At 39.9% G+C, this 19,990-nt stretch overlaps 1 protein-coding gene across 1 annotated transcript in view; it reads right to left on the reverse strand.

Moving 5' to 3' along the window:
• PLD1 (phospholipase D1) overlaps window positions 1–11,980 on the reverse strand; it is a 166,375-nt gene extending 154,395 nt beyond the window's left edge. The window contains exon 1 of the mRNA XM_075202132.1: window positions 11,908–11,980. The gene's annotated coding sequence lies outside the window, so the exon portion shown is untranslated. The remainder of the gene's footprint in view (window positions 1–11,907) is intronic.
• Window positions 11,981–19,990: the final 8,010 nt, after the last annotated feature.

The raw sequence follows: 19,990 nt of genomic DNA on the forward strand, positions 1-19,990 counted from the left end.
CACTGGACTTATACTGCTGAATCAGTGAACTTTGTAATATATCAGTACCACTGGACTTATACTGCTGAATCAGTGAACTTTGTAATATATCAGTACCACTGGACTTATACTGCTGAATCAGTGAACTTTGTAATAGCAGTACCACTGGACTTATACTGCTGAATCAGTGAACTTTGTAATATATCAGTACCACTGGACTTATACTGCTGAATCAGTGAACTTTGTAATATATCAGTATCACTGGACTTATACTGCTGAATCAGTGAACTTTGTAATAGCAGTACCACTGGACTTATACTGCTGAATCTGTGAACTTTGTAATATATCAGTACCACTGGACTTATACTGCTGAATCAGTGAACTTTGTAATATATCAGTACCACTGGACTTATACTGCTGAATCAGTGAACTTTGTAATATATCAGTACCACTGGACTTATACTGCTGAATCAGTGAACTTTGTAATAGCAGTACCACTGGACTTATACTGCTGAATCAGTGAACTTTGTAATATATCAGTACCACTGGACTTATACTGCTGAATCAGTGAACTTTGTAATAGCAGTACCACTGGACTTATACTGCTGAATCAGTGAACTTTGTAATATATCAGTATCACTGGACTTATACTGCTGAATCAGTGAACTTTGTAATAGCAGTACCACTGGACTTATACTGCTGAATCAGTGAACTTTGTAATAGCAGTACCACTGGACTTATACTGCTGAATCAGTGAACTTTGTAATATATCAGTACCGCTGGACTTATACTGCTGAATCAGTGAACTTTGTAATAGCAATACCACTGGACTTATACTGCTGAATCAGTGAACTTTGTAATATATCAGTACCACTGGACTTATACTGCTGAATCTGTGAACTTTGTAATAGCAGTACCACTGGACTTATACTGCTGAATCAGTGAACTTTGTAATAGCAGTACCACTGGACTTATACTGCTGAATCTGTGAACTTTGTAATATATCAGTACCACTGGACTTATACTGCTGAATCAGTGAACTTTGTAATATATCAGTACCACTGGACTTATACTGCTGAATCAGTGAACTTTGTAATATATCAGTACCACTGGACTTATACTGCTGAATCAGTGAACTTTGTAATATATCAGTACCACTGGACTTATACTGCTGAATCAGTGAACTTTGTAATAGCAGTACCACTGGACTTATACTGCTGAATCAGTGAACTTTGTAATATATCAGTATCACTGGACTTATACTGCTGAATCAGTGAACTTTGTAATAGCAGTACCACTGGACTTATACTGCTGAATCAGTGAACTTGGTAATATTGCAGTACCAATGGGCTTATACTGCAGGATTGGTTTTGCAAATTTTGTTGTAATTATTTTTTTTTTTAATTATTTTTTTGTATTTTTTTTTATAACTTTTTTTTAATTTTTTAAACACTTGGGAATAATGGGGAAATAACTATGCCCTTAGAAGCACAGAGCACAGGACACAGCACCACTGGACTGAACAGGACACAGCACAGGACCCAGCAGCACCACTGAACTCAAAATTGACAGAGCACAGCACACAACACCACTGGACTGATACTGCTGAATGTGTGAACTTTGTAATATTGCAGTACCACTCGACTTTTACTGCTGAATGTGTGAACTTGGTAATATTGCAGTACCAATGGGCTTATACTGCAGGATTGGTTTTGCAAATTTTGTTGTACTTATAAAAAAATTTCCTTAGTTTTTTGTATTTTTTTTTATTACTTTTTTTTTTTTTTTTAAACACTTGGGAATATTGGGGAAATAAGAACTATGCCCTTAGAAGCACAGAGCACAGGACACAGGACCACTGGACTGAACAGGACACAGCACAGGACCCAGCTGCACCACTGAATTCAAAATTGACAGAGCACAGCACACAGCACCACTGGACTGATACTGCAGAACACAGCACAGCACAGCACAGAACTAAACAGCACAGCACAGAACTAAACAGCACAGCACGAGATCTACCAGGACAGAGGACCACCTAACACACCCTCCCTCTACCCTGATCAATGCCCGAGTGAAGATGGCGGCGACTAGCGGGGAATTTATAGTTTCCGAGTATCGCGAGATCCGACAGCGGGATTATGACTCCGAGCCTCGGTTTCAAGTTTTCATTTGGCGCCAATACCCGGATCTGTCTCGGATCTGACTCGGATCGGCAACGTTCGGGTGGGCTCGGATTCAGGAAATCCGAGTGCGCTCATCTCTAATTATTATCGTTTATTTATGAGGCAACACAAAGCGTCCGCAGCACCGTACATAGACCATGGGACAACAGTACAGGGTAACAGTACACAGCATACAAAGACAAAGTGCAATAAGTAAAAAAACTACAAACTTAGCAAAGAGCAGGTGCACAGGCAGAGAGGTAAAAGTGACTCCCAGTGCACAGATAGAGTGGGGAGGGAGGTGGGGAATGATAAAAGGAGGCTGAACCTGTGCTCACTAGTGTGTGCACCAGTAACAGGATCAGGGCAAAGATGGAGATGTAAAGGCAAGGGAGAAGAGGAGAGACAGCGGCAGGAGTAGAGTGACGAAAAGGAGGGGGGTCGGGGGCAAAGGTACACAGGAGGACGAGGACATGAGGAGAGAGAACCCTGCTCAAGGAAGCTTAATATCTAAGGTGGGGGGGACTGACACAGAGAGGGCAGATAGGGTGAAGGGGTAAAAACTCTAAGGGAGGAGATGAACATGAGAGAGAAGGGGTGAGGGGGAGGTAGAAGGAGGGGGAGGTAGAGTATGGTGAGTGTAGAAGGATAGTGAAGAGGGTTAGATGAAGGAAGGATAGAATAGGCTAATCTGAACAGATGGGTTTTGAGGGAGCGTTTGAAGGTAGGCAGGCTGGGGGAAAGCCCGATGGAACGGGGGATATCATTCCAGAGAAGGGGGGCAGATTACTATACAAATTGCACAAACACACCTCTTTATCTGGCTTATCGGCCGGTGTGCATGATACACTTAGGTGTATGAGTCACAGCAGCCCTGTCTAGCAGATAAATGAATAAATAAATGAATGTAAAAAGAAAAACAAAATGTGCTTCTCCCCCCCAAAGAGCACAACGGTTGGTTAAGTTGTTTGGGAGGGGGTGCACCAATTTTACATTTTTTTTTAAATTCTTTTTGTTAACACAGCAAGGTGTGTTGCACCAGGAGAAAGCATACTTCTAATAGTGACCTAACTGCGGCTGCTTTCAACTCAGTAATATATTATGCAATATGGGTTTAGATGTGATGCTAACTACAAAAGAACCCTCAAAACTACTATAGTCAAAACATATTTTGCTAATACACAGTTGAATTCTTCCTTTAGTAGGAGTTTCAGCATAATAAATCTTATGTCCTCAAGTTAACCAACGCCCACATTAAACTGAATTTGTTCTTTCTGCTGAATATTTCCAAAACTTTGAGGCAGCACTACCACCTACAGAAAATATATTACTAATGTTACCATCTCCCTAGCCAGAGCCCCATTTGTTTTTCAAGGGGCTCTTCTGTCCCTCTCGCAGACCATGATATTGATTACTTCATATATTAAGCTATATGTTATGTGACTATGTTTAAACTCCACCCTGATCTGCAGTCTTCCACATCACCCCCTGTCATGTCATCAGTACTTCTACTTCTTCTACTCCTGTGTTCCTCATATTCTCACTATAGGAAAAGGCATATACCTTCTCCTACACCCAAGACTAACAACTGGAATAGTGGATGGAGGAGAGGGAGGCTACACCAGTGCTCTTCTCATACAGGAACTACAGCAGGAGTTGCAGGAAAATGAATATATGTTCGTCCTGAATTGGCTATTTAGGGATCTCAGGAATACAGGTACCGGGAAGACAAGAGCCTCATCTCTGCAAACCCTAGAATGTTGCAGTCTGGGACAAGTTTCTCACTTTGTTATTTAGTAATTTAACAATTCATTGGCCTTTAAGCAAGACTTGAATTTTGCCAAATTCTTACAATTTGGTCATTTAAATGCAGATCTTACAAACATGATCTTATCATTTGCGTGAAATAACTACTACCAGCTAGCTTCGCTACCATTTTGTCAACCTAGGGCACCAGACCAACACTACACTGATAGTCTTTGACTAACTGTTTAAACCCATCAATACTAATGATCCTGTGGTTGTTCAATGAAGGGACAACTCAGGGTCACTTAAAGTGGTGCACTCCGTAATGGAAGCAAAGACACCAATTTAAATTAACGTAAAGTCACATCATTTAACTGGTCATGTGCAAAGTTCGTCAATTAAACAGTTCAGAGAAATCAGACCAGTCTATACCCTCATCTGAAGGCAACGTAAGTTCCTCTGCATGGTCACCAGATATTGTGACTACTGGGTGCTCCAATCCGGACAACCAACGACACCTCCGTGATGGCTTGACCTTTAGCCTTTGCAATGCCTTGCAGGTCCATTAAGTGAGTTTCTTTTGGCAGGCTCTTTAGGATTGGACTTCTGGCCGGTGAATCAATTGTTGATAGGTATGTCCAGGATTGCCCACAGTGAACCTCGTGGAACATTCCAGAAGAAGCAGAAACAAGTAACTTAGGGGCTATTGCAGTCAGCACCTTCACAGTTTTGGCCTTTAAGTGTCAAGCCCCTTGTGAGCAGAGTCCTTTAACCCTGGGCAATTGTGAGACCTTGGCACCAGCCAGGACAGAGCTGGAGGCCAGTGTAAGCACCCATACAATCACTTCAATTAAGGAGGGACCACTGGGTGCGAAATTTCAGGAACAACAACTTAGAAAGACAGGCCCAGCTTTGGCAAGTGAACTATCCACAGACTTTTGGAGTCTAGGGCACTTGACTTTAAAGTGACCAAGTTCTATGCACTTGAAACACCCCCTGGTCCACAACTAGCAGCAGTGTTCTGTTTGAGGACTTGGGGTTCACACATTTGGACGCTCTCATCCTTAGTCCCTTATCTCAATGTTCAGCTGCTTGTTGAGGTTTTCTAACTTTGAATTAGTCTCAAATGTGTTTTTCAAGAGGATGCCAAGCCCACATCTTTGACTTCTTTATTTGGAGCCTCTGCTCAGCTTGGTCACGTTCCTTGACATATCTAGAAGAAAGAGTCTTTACCTCATGGAGCAATTGTTCAAGCTCTTCCTGCTTTACAGCCAGATGAAGCCTCTCTAACTTACATTCCACAAGTTTTTGTTTGAAAACAGCAATTTCTTTCTCTTTTTCTACGACAATCTCTTTTGCAGTGTCTTTAGAAGCTTTTATCCATGCAAACAAACTCTTCTGTGGCTATATAATATGATCCAGGTAATAACAGGGTTTTGCAGAGAGTTAAAGGTTTTTTATCCCACTTGCAAACTCCAGTGCAGGTTTTACAAATCATGGTCTGAAATTAATTTCTGCAGCGTGGGTGCAACTGGAGCTTCCCTGTCTCGACTCCAGTGAGGAATTTTCTCGCGGGGAAACTGAGCATTCTCCTCCTGTGCTGCTGCCACATTCACCAAGGCGCTTAGTACATCTTCCGTTTCCAAAGAAGTTTGGGCTACGATGCAGAGATCTTAGGCAATTTGCAAGGGCAACAATTAATTTTTGTTTTATTGAATCCTTTAACCAACAAGCTTAACATTCACCATGTTCCACAGGTAAATAGCCAAACTTCTTGCACAGGTTTTCTGGCTTACACCCGACTCACAACTTAGTGAATCAGCAGCCGGGGCACTACAATAACCAGCAGTTTTTAAAACTTTTGCTTTCTTTGCAAAACAAAAAACTAATTAACTGTTTACAGTTCACAGGTTGCTTCTTTCTCTGCCTCTCCATAGACAATAATGTTTGCTTTCTCTGCAACACAGCAATATTTCCCCGACTGCAACTGACACCTTTATAACAGTTACTCACCACCATTTGTTGTCTGGGTGAAAAGCAGGATCTGGCTGTCCTTTGTAATCCTACCATGGCACCACTGTGATACTGACACCCGGCAGATAACAGACACAACAAATTTTTTCTTGAATAACTGTGATATTATTGTTCATATCACTGATAACAGAGCACACTCTTGTCAGGATGACACCAAGAGACCTCAGCTCTGGTTAGACATAGACCTCCTTCCTAGTTACCAGCAAACTAGCTGGCATTGGTTGCCCCACATATAACAACAAACAATCTGCTATTCTCCTCCAAAACACTACTTAACCAGTAAAGAAAATAACACACTAATTACACCCATGCAGTGCACCTGTGTGTCTGTGTGCTGTATGAAACCCTGAGTGGAAATTTAACTCTGTCTGCAGCCTATGTATGCGGGCTCTTTGGGATTTTACCTGTCCCTATCATCATCATTTATTTATATAGCACCACTAATTCCGCAGCGCTGTACAGAGAACTCATTCACATCAGTCCCTGCCCCACTGGAGCTTACAGTCTAAATTCCCTAATATAGACACACACATACAGATACAGACAGAGAGGGAGAGAATAGGGTCAATTTTGATAGCAGCCAATTAATCTACCAGTATGTTTTTGGAGTGTGGAAGGAAACCGGAGCACCCGGAGGAAACCCACGCAAACACAGGGAGAACATACAAACTCCACACAGATAAGGCCATGGTCGGGAATCGAACTCATGACCCCAGTGCTGTGAGGCAGTAGTGCTAACCAGTAGGCCAACGTGCTGCCCATTCAGGAGAGTTGTGGCAAATAACCCTCTTGCCACAATATGTACAAATCAGGTGGCAAATCAGGTAAGACAGGTAATTATTAAATGTGTTTTGTTTTTTTTTAGAATTTATGCTTGGTATGTCATATTATAGAAATATTATAGTCTTTTCAAGCATTTTTGGATAAAAGATCCTATACTGTAACTGCACTGGTTCATGACATGCTGTCCACACATGCTTTTGACTGGATGGATGCTTGGCTGGCATAAACTAACTGCAGAAATAATAAAACAAAAATAAATATTATTTGTCTTACTGGGTCTATCGCACCTTGGATTCTATACAACATATGATAAGGTACACATGTGCAAGGGTGAAACGGTAATAGAGATTTTACAATAGTGCCTGAAAATGTAATGCAACTCAAATCTTAGTGGACAATATGTATATAAACCAGAAACTCTTATCTCAAGCAAAGTCTTACACCCTGTGGTGAGAAGAAATTATCTTTACCTATAGTGACACCAAAAGCACAAAACATACTAAAGGAAAGACATCAGCAAAGCCTGCGATACCAAAAAGTAGGGACAGTAAAATATATCACCTTAGATTTAATGTCATAAAAATATAAAAAATGGCAAAAAGTGAACCATCATACAGTCAAATAAATACTAACTAGAGATTAATCACAGTGACATATCACACAAGAGAGATTTGCAGAGGGCAGTTTGCAGAGGTGAGAGGCTCCATGGATGTAATGTTCTACATTTTCCTCAACATTCCATGGAATGTAATTCAGCATAGTATTATGTGAAATGAATAGGGATGGGATGGTAAATTTAATCTCCTGTGTAGTGTGGTTAGGGTAGTACTGGGAACACCTATGGCCAAGTTCTGTGCAGCAAATCAAGCAACATTTTGTGATCAAATGCAGAATATGGCGAAATATTTTCTAAAACAGCTTTGCAGATTTTAAGAAAAACAATACAGGGAAATATCAAATGAGTACTTTGTTATTACTGAATTATGACTTAGTCAGCATAAATCAATATATATGATCAAAACGTAAATCAACCTTTTACTGATATAAACCCATAATTAAAGGATCCTCATAAATCCAGGTATATAGTCATCATAAGTGACTCATCTACCTCAATGTTTAACTTCTCCAATTTATTTACACATTATATGAAAATATTTAATGTATAAAATACAAAGTACAAAAGTTATATGACTAAAAAATGAAACTAAATAAAATTCTCATAGATAAGTAAACATCAGTGATTATTAATATTCCATATGACAAATGACAAAATGACAAATCATAAATACAGGATTAGCGAATAAGTAGGAAATCTAAACGAAATTTTTTTACATATAAGAAGGGTATAATTGCACTTCTTTCGTTTCTGCTTCATCCAATATAAAAACACAAGGTAGCAGACTGACATGTGCAGATCATGGAACAAGCGGAGTATAATACAATTGCATCACAGAACACTTTCTGAATAATGAGACTTGTGACATAAGTTACATCACTACTCTACAAAAAATAGGTTCTATATTTAGTGGGATGTCAATATAAAGGTTGTGTAATCAGTTGTTCGGATACTTCCTTTTGCTTGTGATATATGTGTGTAAATATATATATATATATATATATATATATATATATATTTTTATATATATATATATATATATATATATATATATTTATATATATCATGGGCAAAATTATTTGGTCACACCTGTTAATTATTGGATTGAAGTGTTTCAATCAGAACCTTTGCCAGAAGTGTATAAAATCAAGCAGTTAGCCATGCAGTCTCCATTTGCAAACATTTGTAATACAAAATGGGTCGTTCTGAAGAGCTCAGTGACTTCAGGCGTGGTACTGTGATAGGATGCCACATTTGCAATAAGACAGTTTGTGAAATTTCATCCTTGCTGGGTACTCCACGGTCAATTGTAAGAGATATTATTAGAAAGTGGAAGCTTTTAGGAACAACAGCAACTCAGCCACGAAGCGGAAGACCACGTAAAATCACAGAGTGGGGTCAACAACTGCTAAGGTGCATGGTGCGTAAAAGTCACCAACACTCTCCTGATTCCATAGCTGAAGTGTTTCGAAATTCCACTCGCATTAATGTAAGAACAAAAACTGTGAGGCGGGAGCTTAATGGAATGGAATTTAATGGCCGAGCAGCTGCATGCAAGGCTCACTTTACCAGGACCAATGCCAAGCCTCAGATGGAGTGGTGTAAAGCACACCGACACTGGGCTGTGGAGCAAAGGAAACGTGTTCTGTGGAGTGACGAATCATGCTTCTCTGCTTGGCAGTCAAATGGCCGAGTCTGGGTTTGGCGGATGCCGGGAGAACTTTATCTGCCTGTCTGCATTATGACAACTGTGAAGTTTAGTGGAAGAGGGATAATGGTATGGGGCTGTTTATCAGGATTTGGGCTAGGCCCCTTATCTCCAGTGAAGGGTAATATTAATGCTTCAGCATACCAAGTCATTTTGGACAATACTATGCTTCCAACTTTGTGGCAACAGTTTGGGGAAGGCCCTTTTCTATTCCAAAATGACTGTGGCCCAGTGCACAAAAAAAGAACTACAAAGACATGGTTTGATGAGTTGGTTGTGGAAGAATTTGACTGGCCCGCACAGAGCCCTGACCTCATCCCAATTGAACACCTTTGGGATGAACTGGAATAGAGATTGCGAGCCAGCCCTTCTTGTCCAACATCAGTGCCTGACCTCATAAATGCTCTACAGAATGAATGGATACAAATTCCCATAGAAACACTCCAACATCTTGTGGAAAGTCTTCCAAGAAGAGTATGAGCTGCTATTGCTGCAAAAGGAGGAACAACTCCATATTGAAGTATATGTATTTGAATACAACGTCATTACAGCCCTTGTTAGTGTAATGCACAAGCGTCCAAATACTTTTGTTCAGATAGTGGGTATATAAATATATGTATATATATATATATATATATATGTAAAGGGGGAAGGGGAATAGGCGCCTAATAGTATAGTATGTTAGAACGACTTAATCACACCAATAAATTGTAGCATATATGCATACCAGATGGGTATGGGCAAAAAGCATGCACCAGACTCTCAAGGTGGATGAAAGATCTTCAATGGTTCCTTGTCATCTCATATGCAAACATAAATATAATCCAACAATGGTGTAGTAGTATGAGATGTAAGTGACGTACGCAGTGCCATAGCATTATATTTTAGCGCTTGGGGCGAGAAAGAAAACTGTCGCCTTCCTAGCCTTCAATTTTAACCAAATTAACCTAATATATTCATAGACTGCGCCCCCCTTCAGCTCTGCGCCCTGGGCGCTCGACCCTCTTACACAGCCCTAGTCACTTCCCTGGACTTATGCTACTATTTATTGATGTGATTAAGTTGTTGTAACCTACTACACTATTAGTTGCCTATTCCCCTCCCCCCTTCTTTATATATATATATATATATATATGTATATATATATATCATAACCCCCGCCCCACCTCACCTTTTTGGCCTAGTTTTAAAACACAAACATCAGAAAGAACTCAAACAACTGACTACGCAAATATTACATTTACATTATTGTACCTCTGGCCACTCCACCCTTAGTTTGGCCTGAGGCACAACATGACATGAGTTAGGAAACATGTGACTGGATAGTCAGAGGCCATCCATTTTGCTGAGTAAATATCAGAAGATATCCCTTTGTGGTCACTGTCAGTTAGATAAATAAGTGAGAACAAATCCATAATAGAAAGGAGCTGAAAAAGGTTTTCGTTACACTAGGGACACATTTAGATAGACATTTTACTTGTCCTTTTAATAAAGCCATAGCTATTGATTTTCCCTCATGCCACATCCACGATCCATGTACAAAAATGAAGCCCGTCCTTACTTTCCATGCCTGTACATGGCGGTTCTAAATATTGCTTTTAGCCATTTATTACTGTTTTTCAGAATGCCTTTCAAGTAAATTGAGACTTCTATTCCTTTTTGACATAGCCTAAAAAACTGCATTAACATGTGTCGTTCTTTAAGAATTCCAAAGTCACAATTATGGAATTATCACATAACTCCATATCTATTCTAGTTTTTTCATTACTTCATTTTCATAACTGTCCCCCAAAGTGTTGCAGGGACAATATATTGCCCACTTATTATTATTCAAAATTTTAGTCCAACCTTTCAGACTGCTGCCTGAAACATTTTGCAGGTCTGGTTTGGAAACCTTCTTGTGCAACTTCTACAGAAATGTGTTTTTTGTGAGTGAGTTATTTTCTTCCTCTTAATGTGTACTGCACATTGCTGTTAATCTCAGAGAGAATTATATGCTTTACATTTGAACAACATTGCCACCAGATTTTGTAATATCGAAATTGTCATTCCTGTTGCACTACTTATTATTTATTTTCTATTTATTGCTTAAAAACATTTATTATGGCAATAAAAGTAGCAATGCAGAACTTAATGGTCTGTCACGGACTTCATATAATATTTACATAAGTAACAGGTTAGTACAGCACTGTGTGCCACATCATTGGAGAGGAATGAGAAAAAGTTACAAAAAGAAGAGAAAAGTTACAATACAACAAAACAACAGCAATGCATTAAAGCAAATAATAATATCCCCAAACACAGAAAGTAGATGAAGACATTACACCTGCTTCATGCTTATAGCCCAGTGTGAATAATATTATAAAAAACATGCAAATCAAATTCAGATACAAATGAAAGGTTCATTTATAAACCCTGGTTCATATATTATGTCACCTTTCCATCATATCATAGCAAGAGGTCTGGCTTTAATAATTACTTCCATAGCGTGTAGCATACCTCAGGTGTCATCTTACATCTAGAGAAAGGTATTTCCAATCTATAAATCAGAATTAAACACCTTGCAAGGCTTCAGCGTCTTTGCACTAAAATAGACATTACGACGTTACAGTCTATAAGGCATCAGAAAGTAGTCTAGCCGTATAATACATTAACAATGCAGATTTATTCCTCAGTAAACATATTAGCACACATCTAGCTGCGCTGCATTCTGTGCAGCAGATGTGCTCAGCAGCTACAATGAGACAAGCACAAGACAAAGACACCGCCTAATACACACCAGCTTCCCTGGTCCTGCAATGCAGTACAATACTGTTGCGTTAACTTAACTCCGTTAACCAGCAATGTGCAACTGATTAGTGTTCAATTTGCTGTACCTGTATCAGAGCATGTTCTGTGAGGGTAAAGTCAGTGACTGGAACCAGATCTGCAGCAGCTGCTTGCAACCTGTCCCCGCTGCAAGAGAGATATCCGGATACACACAGACACACCCGCTAACAAAATATTACTGGCTGTATTTGCAGTCACTTCTGAGTGGGACTTAAGTCACTCTACTTTCTCAAGCAAACTATACGTATGGACATAACGAGCTATCTAGGTAATCTCTTACGTGTCTGAAAAAAAGTCTGCAGATTTCATTACTTAGCACCCAGACTATAAGCAACCCTGTATTTACAGGTGTTTCAGGCACAACAGTTTTAAACCTATTTACACCAAGTTCCTTTAAAGTTTGTCAATTTATGCAAAGAGGTTTTCAGAAATTTATTACATTTACTACAAAAATCAGTATCTTTACCTGTTGCATCATTCCTTATTAAACATTGCTTTTAGTACAGCATATTGTATTAAATAGTAGTTTTAGCAATAGTACTAAAACATCATTAGTACAGGAAATTGATCATTCATAGAATTATATTATATTGTGATTTTGCTTATTTGGGACCTCATTTAGAGTCGGACACATAGTCTTTGTAAGAAGTGTAGGAGTGGGAGTGTGCCGCAGCTTGGTAGGGTATTACGAGTGTCAAGCAACCCCAGTTGCGTCCCACTCTTAATACCCTACCGAGCTGCGAGCAGTTCCTGCAGCTAGCTAATGCTTGCGCCACCCAATTCCTGCCGCACAGCTTTAGCCCTGTTTTGACGTGTGTTGCGTCTGCACCTCACTGCGACTAGGATGTATTTAAATGGTCACGCCTTCACCATTCCGCGTTCCGCCCATTCTCTCGTAGTAAGTCGCAAACTGTCGTTAGTGTTAATTGCATCTATGATGCAGGCGGATTTGGTGCTTTCTGCACATGCGTGGTAGTGTTTTTTGATCAATTCTTTCTTACTTTTGTATATGGTGTCTGACAATATCCATTCTTGTGAGAGTACATTCTACAGTCTAATGGCTTTTACAGTAAAGAACCCTATTCGTGAAAATGCAGAAAATGGATTACAATGGTTTGTTTGCCTCAAACCTTCAACTGCAGTTATATAGCAATCAGTACACATTTGTATTTATATGGGTATCTCTGTTTCTACAGAGGTAACCACATTATAAAATGTTTTTGCTATCCATACACTTGATAACTAGACAGACACACGCAACAACAGATTAGTGTGAAAGCAAAAAATTCACCTACACAAAGTGTGTCATTCATGTGCATAACTTGGAACCAGACTTTGAAAGTAAGTCAGTTATTATCTGTCATTTATGTACTATCACTTGTTAAGCGTGCTGGACTGTCCCTACAACCTAGATATACAGCCCATCATTTGTTTTCACAATGTCAGCCTGCACTGCTCTTATGCCATCAAGAGTTCTGAGAAACCAGGAAATAGGCACACAAGTATAATCATGTGTCTATATGTTTATACCTGGTAGGCAATTTACAAAGGGAGGGACATGAATGTAAAAAAATTACAAAACCTCTCTGTATTGCTGCAACACCCTCTATTGTTTGTATTCCTGTTACAGTGGTATCAGATTCTTTGCAGTGCTGCAGTTACAAGTGTGGACTGTGCCAGGGCCATCTTTTCCATTGGGCACGATAGGCAGCTGCCCGGGGGCCCCATGGGCAAGGGGGCCCCATAGGCACGGCTCTTAATGAGAATAAATAATCCTGCAAAAGAAAAAAAACTGCAAAAAAAACCTTCAAGGGTCACTGAGCAAGTACATCTATCTATCTCTATCTCTATATATCTATATCTATATCTATATCTGTATCTGTATACATCTATATATCTATATCTATATCTAGGGGCCCCGGTGCACTGCTTTGCCCGGGGGCCCATAATGTTGTTCAGATGGCCCTGGACTGTGCTATAGCAGCCAGTAGTGTGTGAAACAGTTACAGTAAATCATTCCTTGTGAGATTACTTGAAAATCACGTAGAAAAGATAAAATAATGCACATTATCTGGAAGCTGGTATGAAATATAATTTTATATTGTGAATATTACTACCGCTTTGTTTTTAGAAAAGAATCCCTGTTGCAGCCTATTCCATCAATATGCGTGTTGTCCTGAGTGTTTCTACAGCATTTGCTATGTAACATGTTCACTTCAGTGATGCTGCACCACATTAATAGTGGTGATTTCTAGATATGTACTTAGTTTTGCCCAGTGTGTGTTAGGTGAATAAATCTATATCATGTCATTCCACATTTAATTAAAAATGAAGACAAAATATGCCACCCCCATTTTGCCATGGATATGCTGCCTTTGCTACAAGAAATCAGCAATATCCCCCCAAAATGGGACAGTTTTACTATATTATCATAATTGATCAAACTTCCTTGTTCATAATAGGACCGGACAATGTTACACACAGGAAGTTCTCATAAGGGTATAAGCTAATGGACCAATTACATTGGTGGCACAGGATTTGTGGACACTTGGTTAGCAGATCTAACCCCCATTCTGCCATGATTGTTTTCAAATTGATTGTTCTAATATAGCTTTTTCAGACATCAAAGAGTAGTAAATTCTATATGCTTGTGTGCTTGATGCAAACAAAATATCACCTATAGTGAGGACATGGTTTGCAAGATAAGTTGTTCCTCTCCATTTAAAGAAGAATTCCAATTGAAACTGAAGATTTCGTTTTGGGTGGCATTTAATAATTGAAGGCTTTCATTTGGACTGCTCTTCTCTCCATTTAGATAGGTACAGTGAGATCTCCACCTGTCCAGTTTAGCATCAGTGTGACTTACTGCTGCTTGCCTGCTGCAAATTGGCAGTGGTGAAGACGGTGCCCCTCCCCAGTGAATAACCAGTTCACATGGAAGGAAAGTTTTTCTATCTGTCATGAACTTACAGTTATTTATAAGAGTTAAACCATCACATAATTGTGGGGAATAAAGCCTAAATCATAACTGCAGTGTAAATATGGTATATCAAATTAATCCTTTGATACTTTGAATTACTAATGTGTAAAATGTCAGAGAGTCTGTTGTGTGTGTATTTGGTGGCTCTGCACATCCCAATGTTAGAATATAGCAGTGTCACCTGTGGCAGCTTCAAAGGCTCCTGCGGTGAGCTACATCCTGGCCTAGGATGGAGTTTTGACACCTGAATAGACTTTTAGGAACCACTCAGCATGGTGTCTGGAACAAAGAGACCATGTCCTGACTTGGCTATATTTTATATAGACAAAAATAATTCAGTTTCAAATATGCCAATTAAAATCAATAAAAGTAGTGATCAACCACATATTCCTCAATAGCATGATGAAGGGCAGCTCATATGTTAAATTAAGAATTCTGTCACACGAGAAGCTGAGGAAATGAGTATAAACTCAACTGATACCCGGTACCTAGGCCTGTTTTGTATCAATAGATGGGTAAATTCATGGGGGATCTATTAATAATAAAATTGGGTCTGTGTGACACTCCACAGAACAGTTATGTCACCTAGTAGTATTGGGTAGTAAATCAGGCACCATGAAAATAGTGATTAGACCACAACCCCCCTGGAGGTGGGGAACGATGCAAAGGTGTCTTTAAAAAGCTGAGACCAATGACAACAAATTGTTAGCTTCTTGGGGATCAGTCTAATTGAAGGACTGTCCACCTTTTCTGCCTACCCCCAGGCATACAGATTATTAAACGTAAGTTATGCTCTGTACTTTCATCCCATTTGTTTTTATAACTATTTGCAATTTTTTATTTATATGTCAAATCTTTATCTAAGTGGGGTTTTGGGTGGAATCCTGTGTGTTCCCTTATAGTAAGCTTCCAAGTCACGAGTGCGCAGAGGTCGATTTGTGACAGATAAAGGGGTTCAGGAGCGGTTTCCTGACAAAATAGAGGTGATATATTGTATGTTTGTTGGAATATATATTAAATCAAGGAGTGGCCAGAGGGACTTTTCCTTGACACTATCTATCTATCTATCTATCTATCTATCTATCTATCTATCTATCTATCCGTAAGAATTATTGGTCCCCTGACAATTTTTGATACCAGGCCCACCTCTTCTTGAGAGATCAGTTTGAACTGAATAGACTGAGATGTAGCTCCCTTTATTAAAAATGTCTTTTTAATGTAAGTTCTTTCATTACTGACCAAGGGTCCCCTGAGATGTGAGCCACCTATCCTCCCTTGTGGCCTGTAAATGTACAGTTTTCATGTGGGTTTGCAAAGATTGTTTGGTCAGCAGACTGAATGCCTTCATTTAAAGATTGTAATGGAGGTACAGGTGATTACAAAGACATGCTGTTAGTATAACCTCCAGAGCAGAAGTTGGTTTGATATTAAAAAGGTGTCTTTTTTCACTGTCTGTGGTTTTTGTAAAATTTGAAAAGGTATTCTCTGAAGTGAACAACTGTGTAGGGAGGAACAATTTATAAGTTAGGCCAGTCTAGGTTTTTAACCTTAAATATCAATTACCACCAAGCTCTCACTCCTTGGGCAGGCAATGCAAGCTTGTGATACCTGTGATAAATTAGTGAGTGAATGATACAAATTTTACTGCATTTGTTTTATAGGGTAGCTGGTTGCCATGACTACCCCCAAGGATGGATTGGTCATAGACTTTACCGGGAGATTTCCCAATAGGCTGATGGACCTCCATAACATTTTGGAGCTACTTGTCTCCCCTTTGTGTTAGAGTCCTCTCTCCAATTTTGTATGTGTCCTCTCTCCAATTTTGTATGTGTACCTTAGTCTCTGTCTTTCATGCTCCTATATTTTTATGTGTGCCTCTCCTCTTCTTCTTCTGTGTGTAGCTTTTCCCCCCATTTTGTGTGTGTGTACGCCTTTCTCTGTCTGTGTGTGTGCCCCTCTCACCCTGTGTATGAATGCCTCTCTCACCCTGTGTGTGTGTGTGTGCACGTCTCTCACTCCATTTGTGTGCGCACCTCTCTCACCCATTGTGTATGTGCCTCTCTCACCCTGTGTGCGCCTCTCTCACCCTGTGTGTGCACCTATCTCTCCCCATACATGTGCGTGCCTCACTCACCCACGTGTGTGTACACCTCTCTAACCCTATGTGTGTGCGCACCCCTCTCTCCCCGTATGTGTGTGCCTCTGACCCCCTGTGTGTGTGTATGCCTCTCTCTCCCCATGTGTATGCCCCTCTGTCACCCCATGTGTGTGTGCACCCCTCTGTCACCATGTGTGCGTGTGTACCTCTGTCACCGAGTGTGTGTGCCTCTGTCACCCCATTTCTGTATGTGTGTGTGTGTGTATCTCTGTCTCTAATTTTGCATGTGTACCAGTTTCTGCTAAACTTGTCCCAGCGCTGAGAACCAGGAGAACAGAAAGTTCAAACACTGATGTGTAAGTTTTTCTAGACAGAGCAGTGACTCTATTCACTTAGTGTATGTGTTAGAAACAGACACAGTACAGTTTCAGTTTGAACTGCTCACTCATAGAATCTCTACATTGAGAAGTCTTTTCTCTTTGTCTGTCTAGGGCTTCCATCTGTTCGGGTTTTGTCTGGACTGTCCCCCTTTTCCCCCATTGTAAATCATTATCTCACAATGTTTATTTTCCCATAATATACTCTTCTAATTCATTCAAATTAACAGGATAACTGTTTCTATATGCCTTACTTGGGACCTCGATAAAACTTTGGGCAGATTTTATAACCTGAGCTTAAGGTCACAGGGTATCCTGGGTTTTAATTTCCGTATTATGATATAAAAATGCTATTTACAATATGCATACAACAGGCATTCATAAATTCACAAATATCACCACTACCAGTTGATAAACCAATTAACATGTATTTATCATCATAAATATTTGTTATGTTTTAAATGTATCAATGACCTGTATCAATGTGTGTCATATGTAGGGAAAAATAATCTTGATTTCTTTTTTTTCTATATAGCGTTTTAATATTATTTATCTTTATATATGAGACACAGACATACAGCATGAAGAGTGTTTCTCAGTTAGAAAGTTTTTTTTTTCAAGTTTGATACATATGATAGGAGCTGATTTTATATTTTGCATGTCCCAAGGTCTGGCTGGCAAATTTTAGCGCAGGAGTCGAGACACGCTCAGCAGCCTGTTAGGAAAAATTTCAAGGAAATTAAATGCAGGTAACTCAGTGAATCAGCATAAAATATGTATAGATAATATTGAGATTTGCATAAAATTCAAGAGGTAACTTTGTCCATATATGTAGGTTTATCAGGAGATCATCAGGTTGTGAGGAAAGATATGTTGTAACATAAGCAAGTGAATTAAGGACCATCTAAAACCTACAGAATCGTGTGCAGGAACCTATGTTGTCCTGAGGGAAATCTTGCTAGTTTATGTAATAATGTAATAGAAACAACACTTGAGATTAATACAGTTAGCATAATGACACTGCTTTTCACCTGATGCAAGAAAATGAGGCTGGATTATGAAAGTCCTTAGTACCGATAAGTGATGTGGCTATATATATATATATATATATATATATATATAAATATATATTGTGGCAAGAGCCCGCTAGTACAGAAGCACACGCGTACAACTTCTTCCTTTTTATGGTTCTTTATTGTCAGGATGGTAATAATGTTTTGACACCGTATACTTGCACAGCAATTATGGAGACCCTCAACGCTTACTATACATAGTCCAGCTCTCTGTCCAGATCAGCCAGCTAGCCCAGCGTTGATCTCCCTGAACAATAAAACAAGCAGGGTTTTATACCTGACACTCCTCCCACAGGCCTAGCTTGATGGACAGGTGACACACCCACCTTCTCTTTAAAAGGAAACGCCCATCCCTGGCTCTGTTTAGACTATCAGACCCACCCTGTCTGTTTGCTGAGAGGAAGCAGCTTTTAAATCATGTAAGTAAACCAATTTTAAACTACACATATGTTTCTACCTGGTTTAATCTCCACCTAGGTACATAACTGTGCCAATGTTTTACTCTACTTCCCTGCTTTCTCTGCATATTGCCAGCTAAATGCCTCCTTTTGTTACATAGCCCTCCCCCTAGCGTCTCCAAGTAGGGGACCGCGGACTTCGCGAGGAGTGCATATTTTAGTGACAACGCATCTGCATTTTTGTGTAGAATCCCAGGCCTATGTTCTACTGAGAACTTGAAAGGTTGTAGTGCCAAGAACCAGCGGGTTACCTTGGCATTTACCTCCCGGTTGTTCTGCATTCATCTTAATGGTGCATGGTCTGTTATTAGGGTAAACTCTCTGCCTAGGAGATAATAGCGCAGAGCTTCTGTAGCCCATTTTATGGCGAGACATTCTTTTTCCACAGTGGCATATTTTTGTTCCCTTGGAAGCAACTTACGACTTACATACAGGACAGGATTTCTACTCCATTCTTCTCCTGTGACAAGACTGCACCTAAGCCAACACCAGAAGCATCAGTTTGGAGGAAGAACCTCCGGGTAAAATCTGGTGCTTGTAGAACTGGAGAGGAACAAAGAGCTAACCGAAGATCAGACCAGGCGGTTTCTGCAGAGTCAGACCAGGTTAATCTATCTGGACAACTTTTTTTTAACATGTCCGTAAGTGGAGCAGCTCTAGTGGCAAAGTGGCTTACAAACCGCCTGTAGTAACCTACTAAGCCTAAAAAGGTTCTTAACTGTGACTTTTTCTCTGGTCTTGTCCAATTTTTGACTGCATCCACTTTGTCTAACTGGGGTTTTACATGCCCTCGACCAACAATGTACCCCAAATATTTGGCTTCTCTCATGGCTATGGCACATTTCTCTGGGTTAGCTGTTAACCCTGTGGACCGTAATGAAGCTAAGACCGCCTCAACTTTGGCTAAATGTGATCCCCAGTCTGGGGTATAAATCACTATATCGTCCAAGTAAGCAGCTGCATAAGCTGTGTGAGGTCGTAGCAATTTATTCATAGCCCTTTGGAAGGTGGCAGGTGCCCCATGCAACCCAAAGGGTAGGACTTTATATTGATAGAGATCATCAGGGGTGGAAAATGCAGTCTTTGGCTTGGCCGTGGAAGTCAGGGGAACTTGCCAATAACCCCTTGTTAGATCAAGAGTTGT

Source organism: Mixophyes fleayi, chromosome 3 (genome assembly GCF_038048845.1).
Source record: "Mixophyes fleayi isolate aMixFle1 chromosome 3, aMixFle1.hap1, whole genome shotgun sequence".
Taxonomy (NCBI): domain Eukaryota; kingdom Metazoa; phylum Chordata; class Amphibia; order Anura; family Limnodynastidae; genus Mixophyes; species Mixophyes fleayi.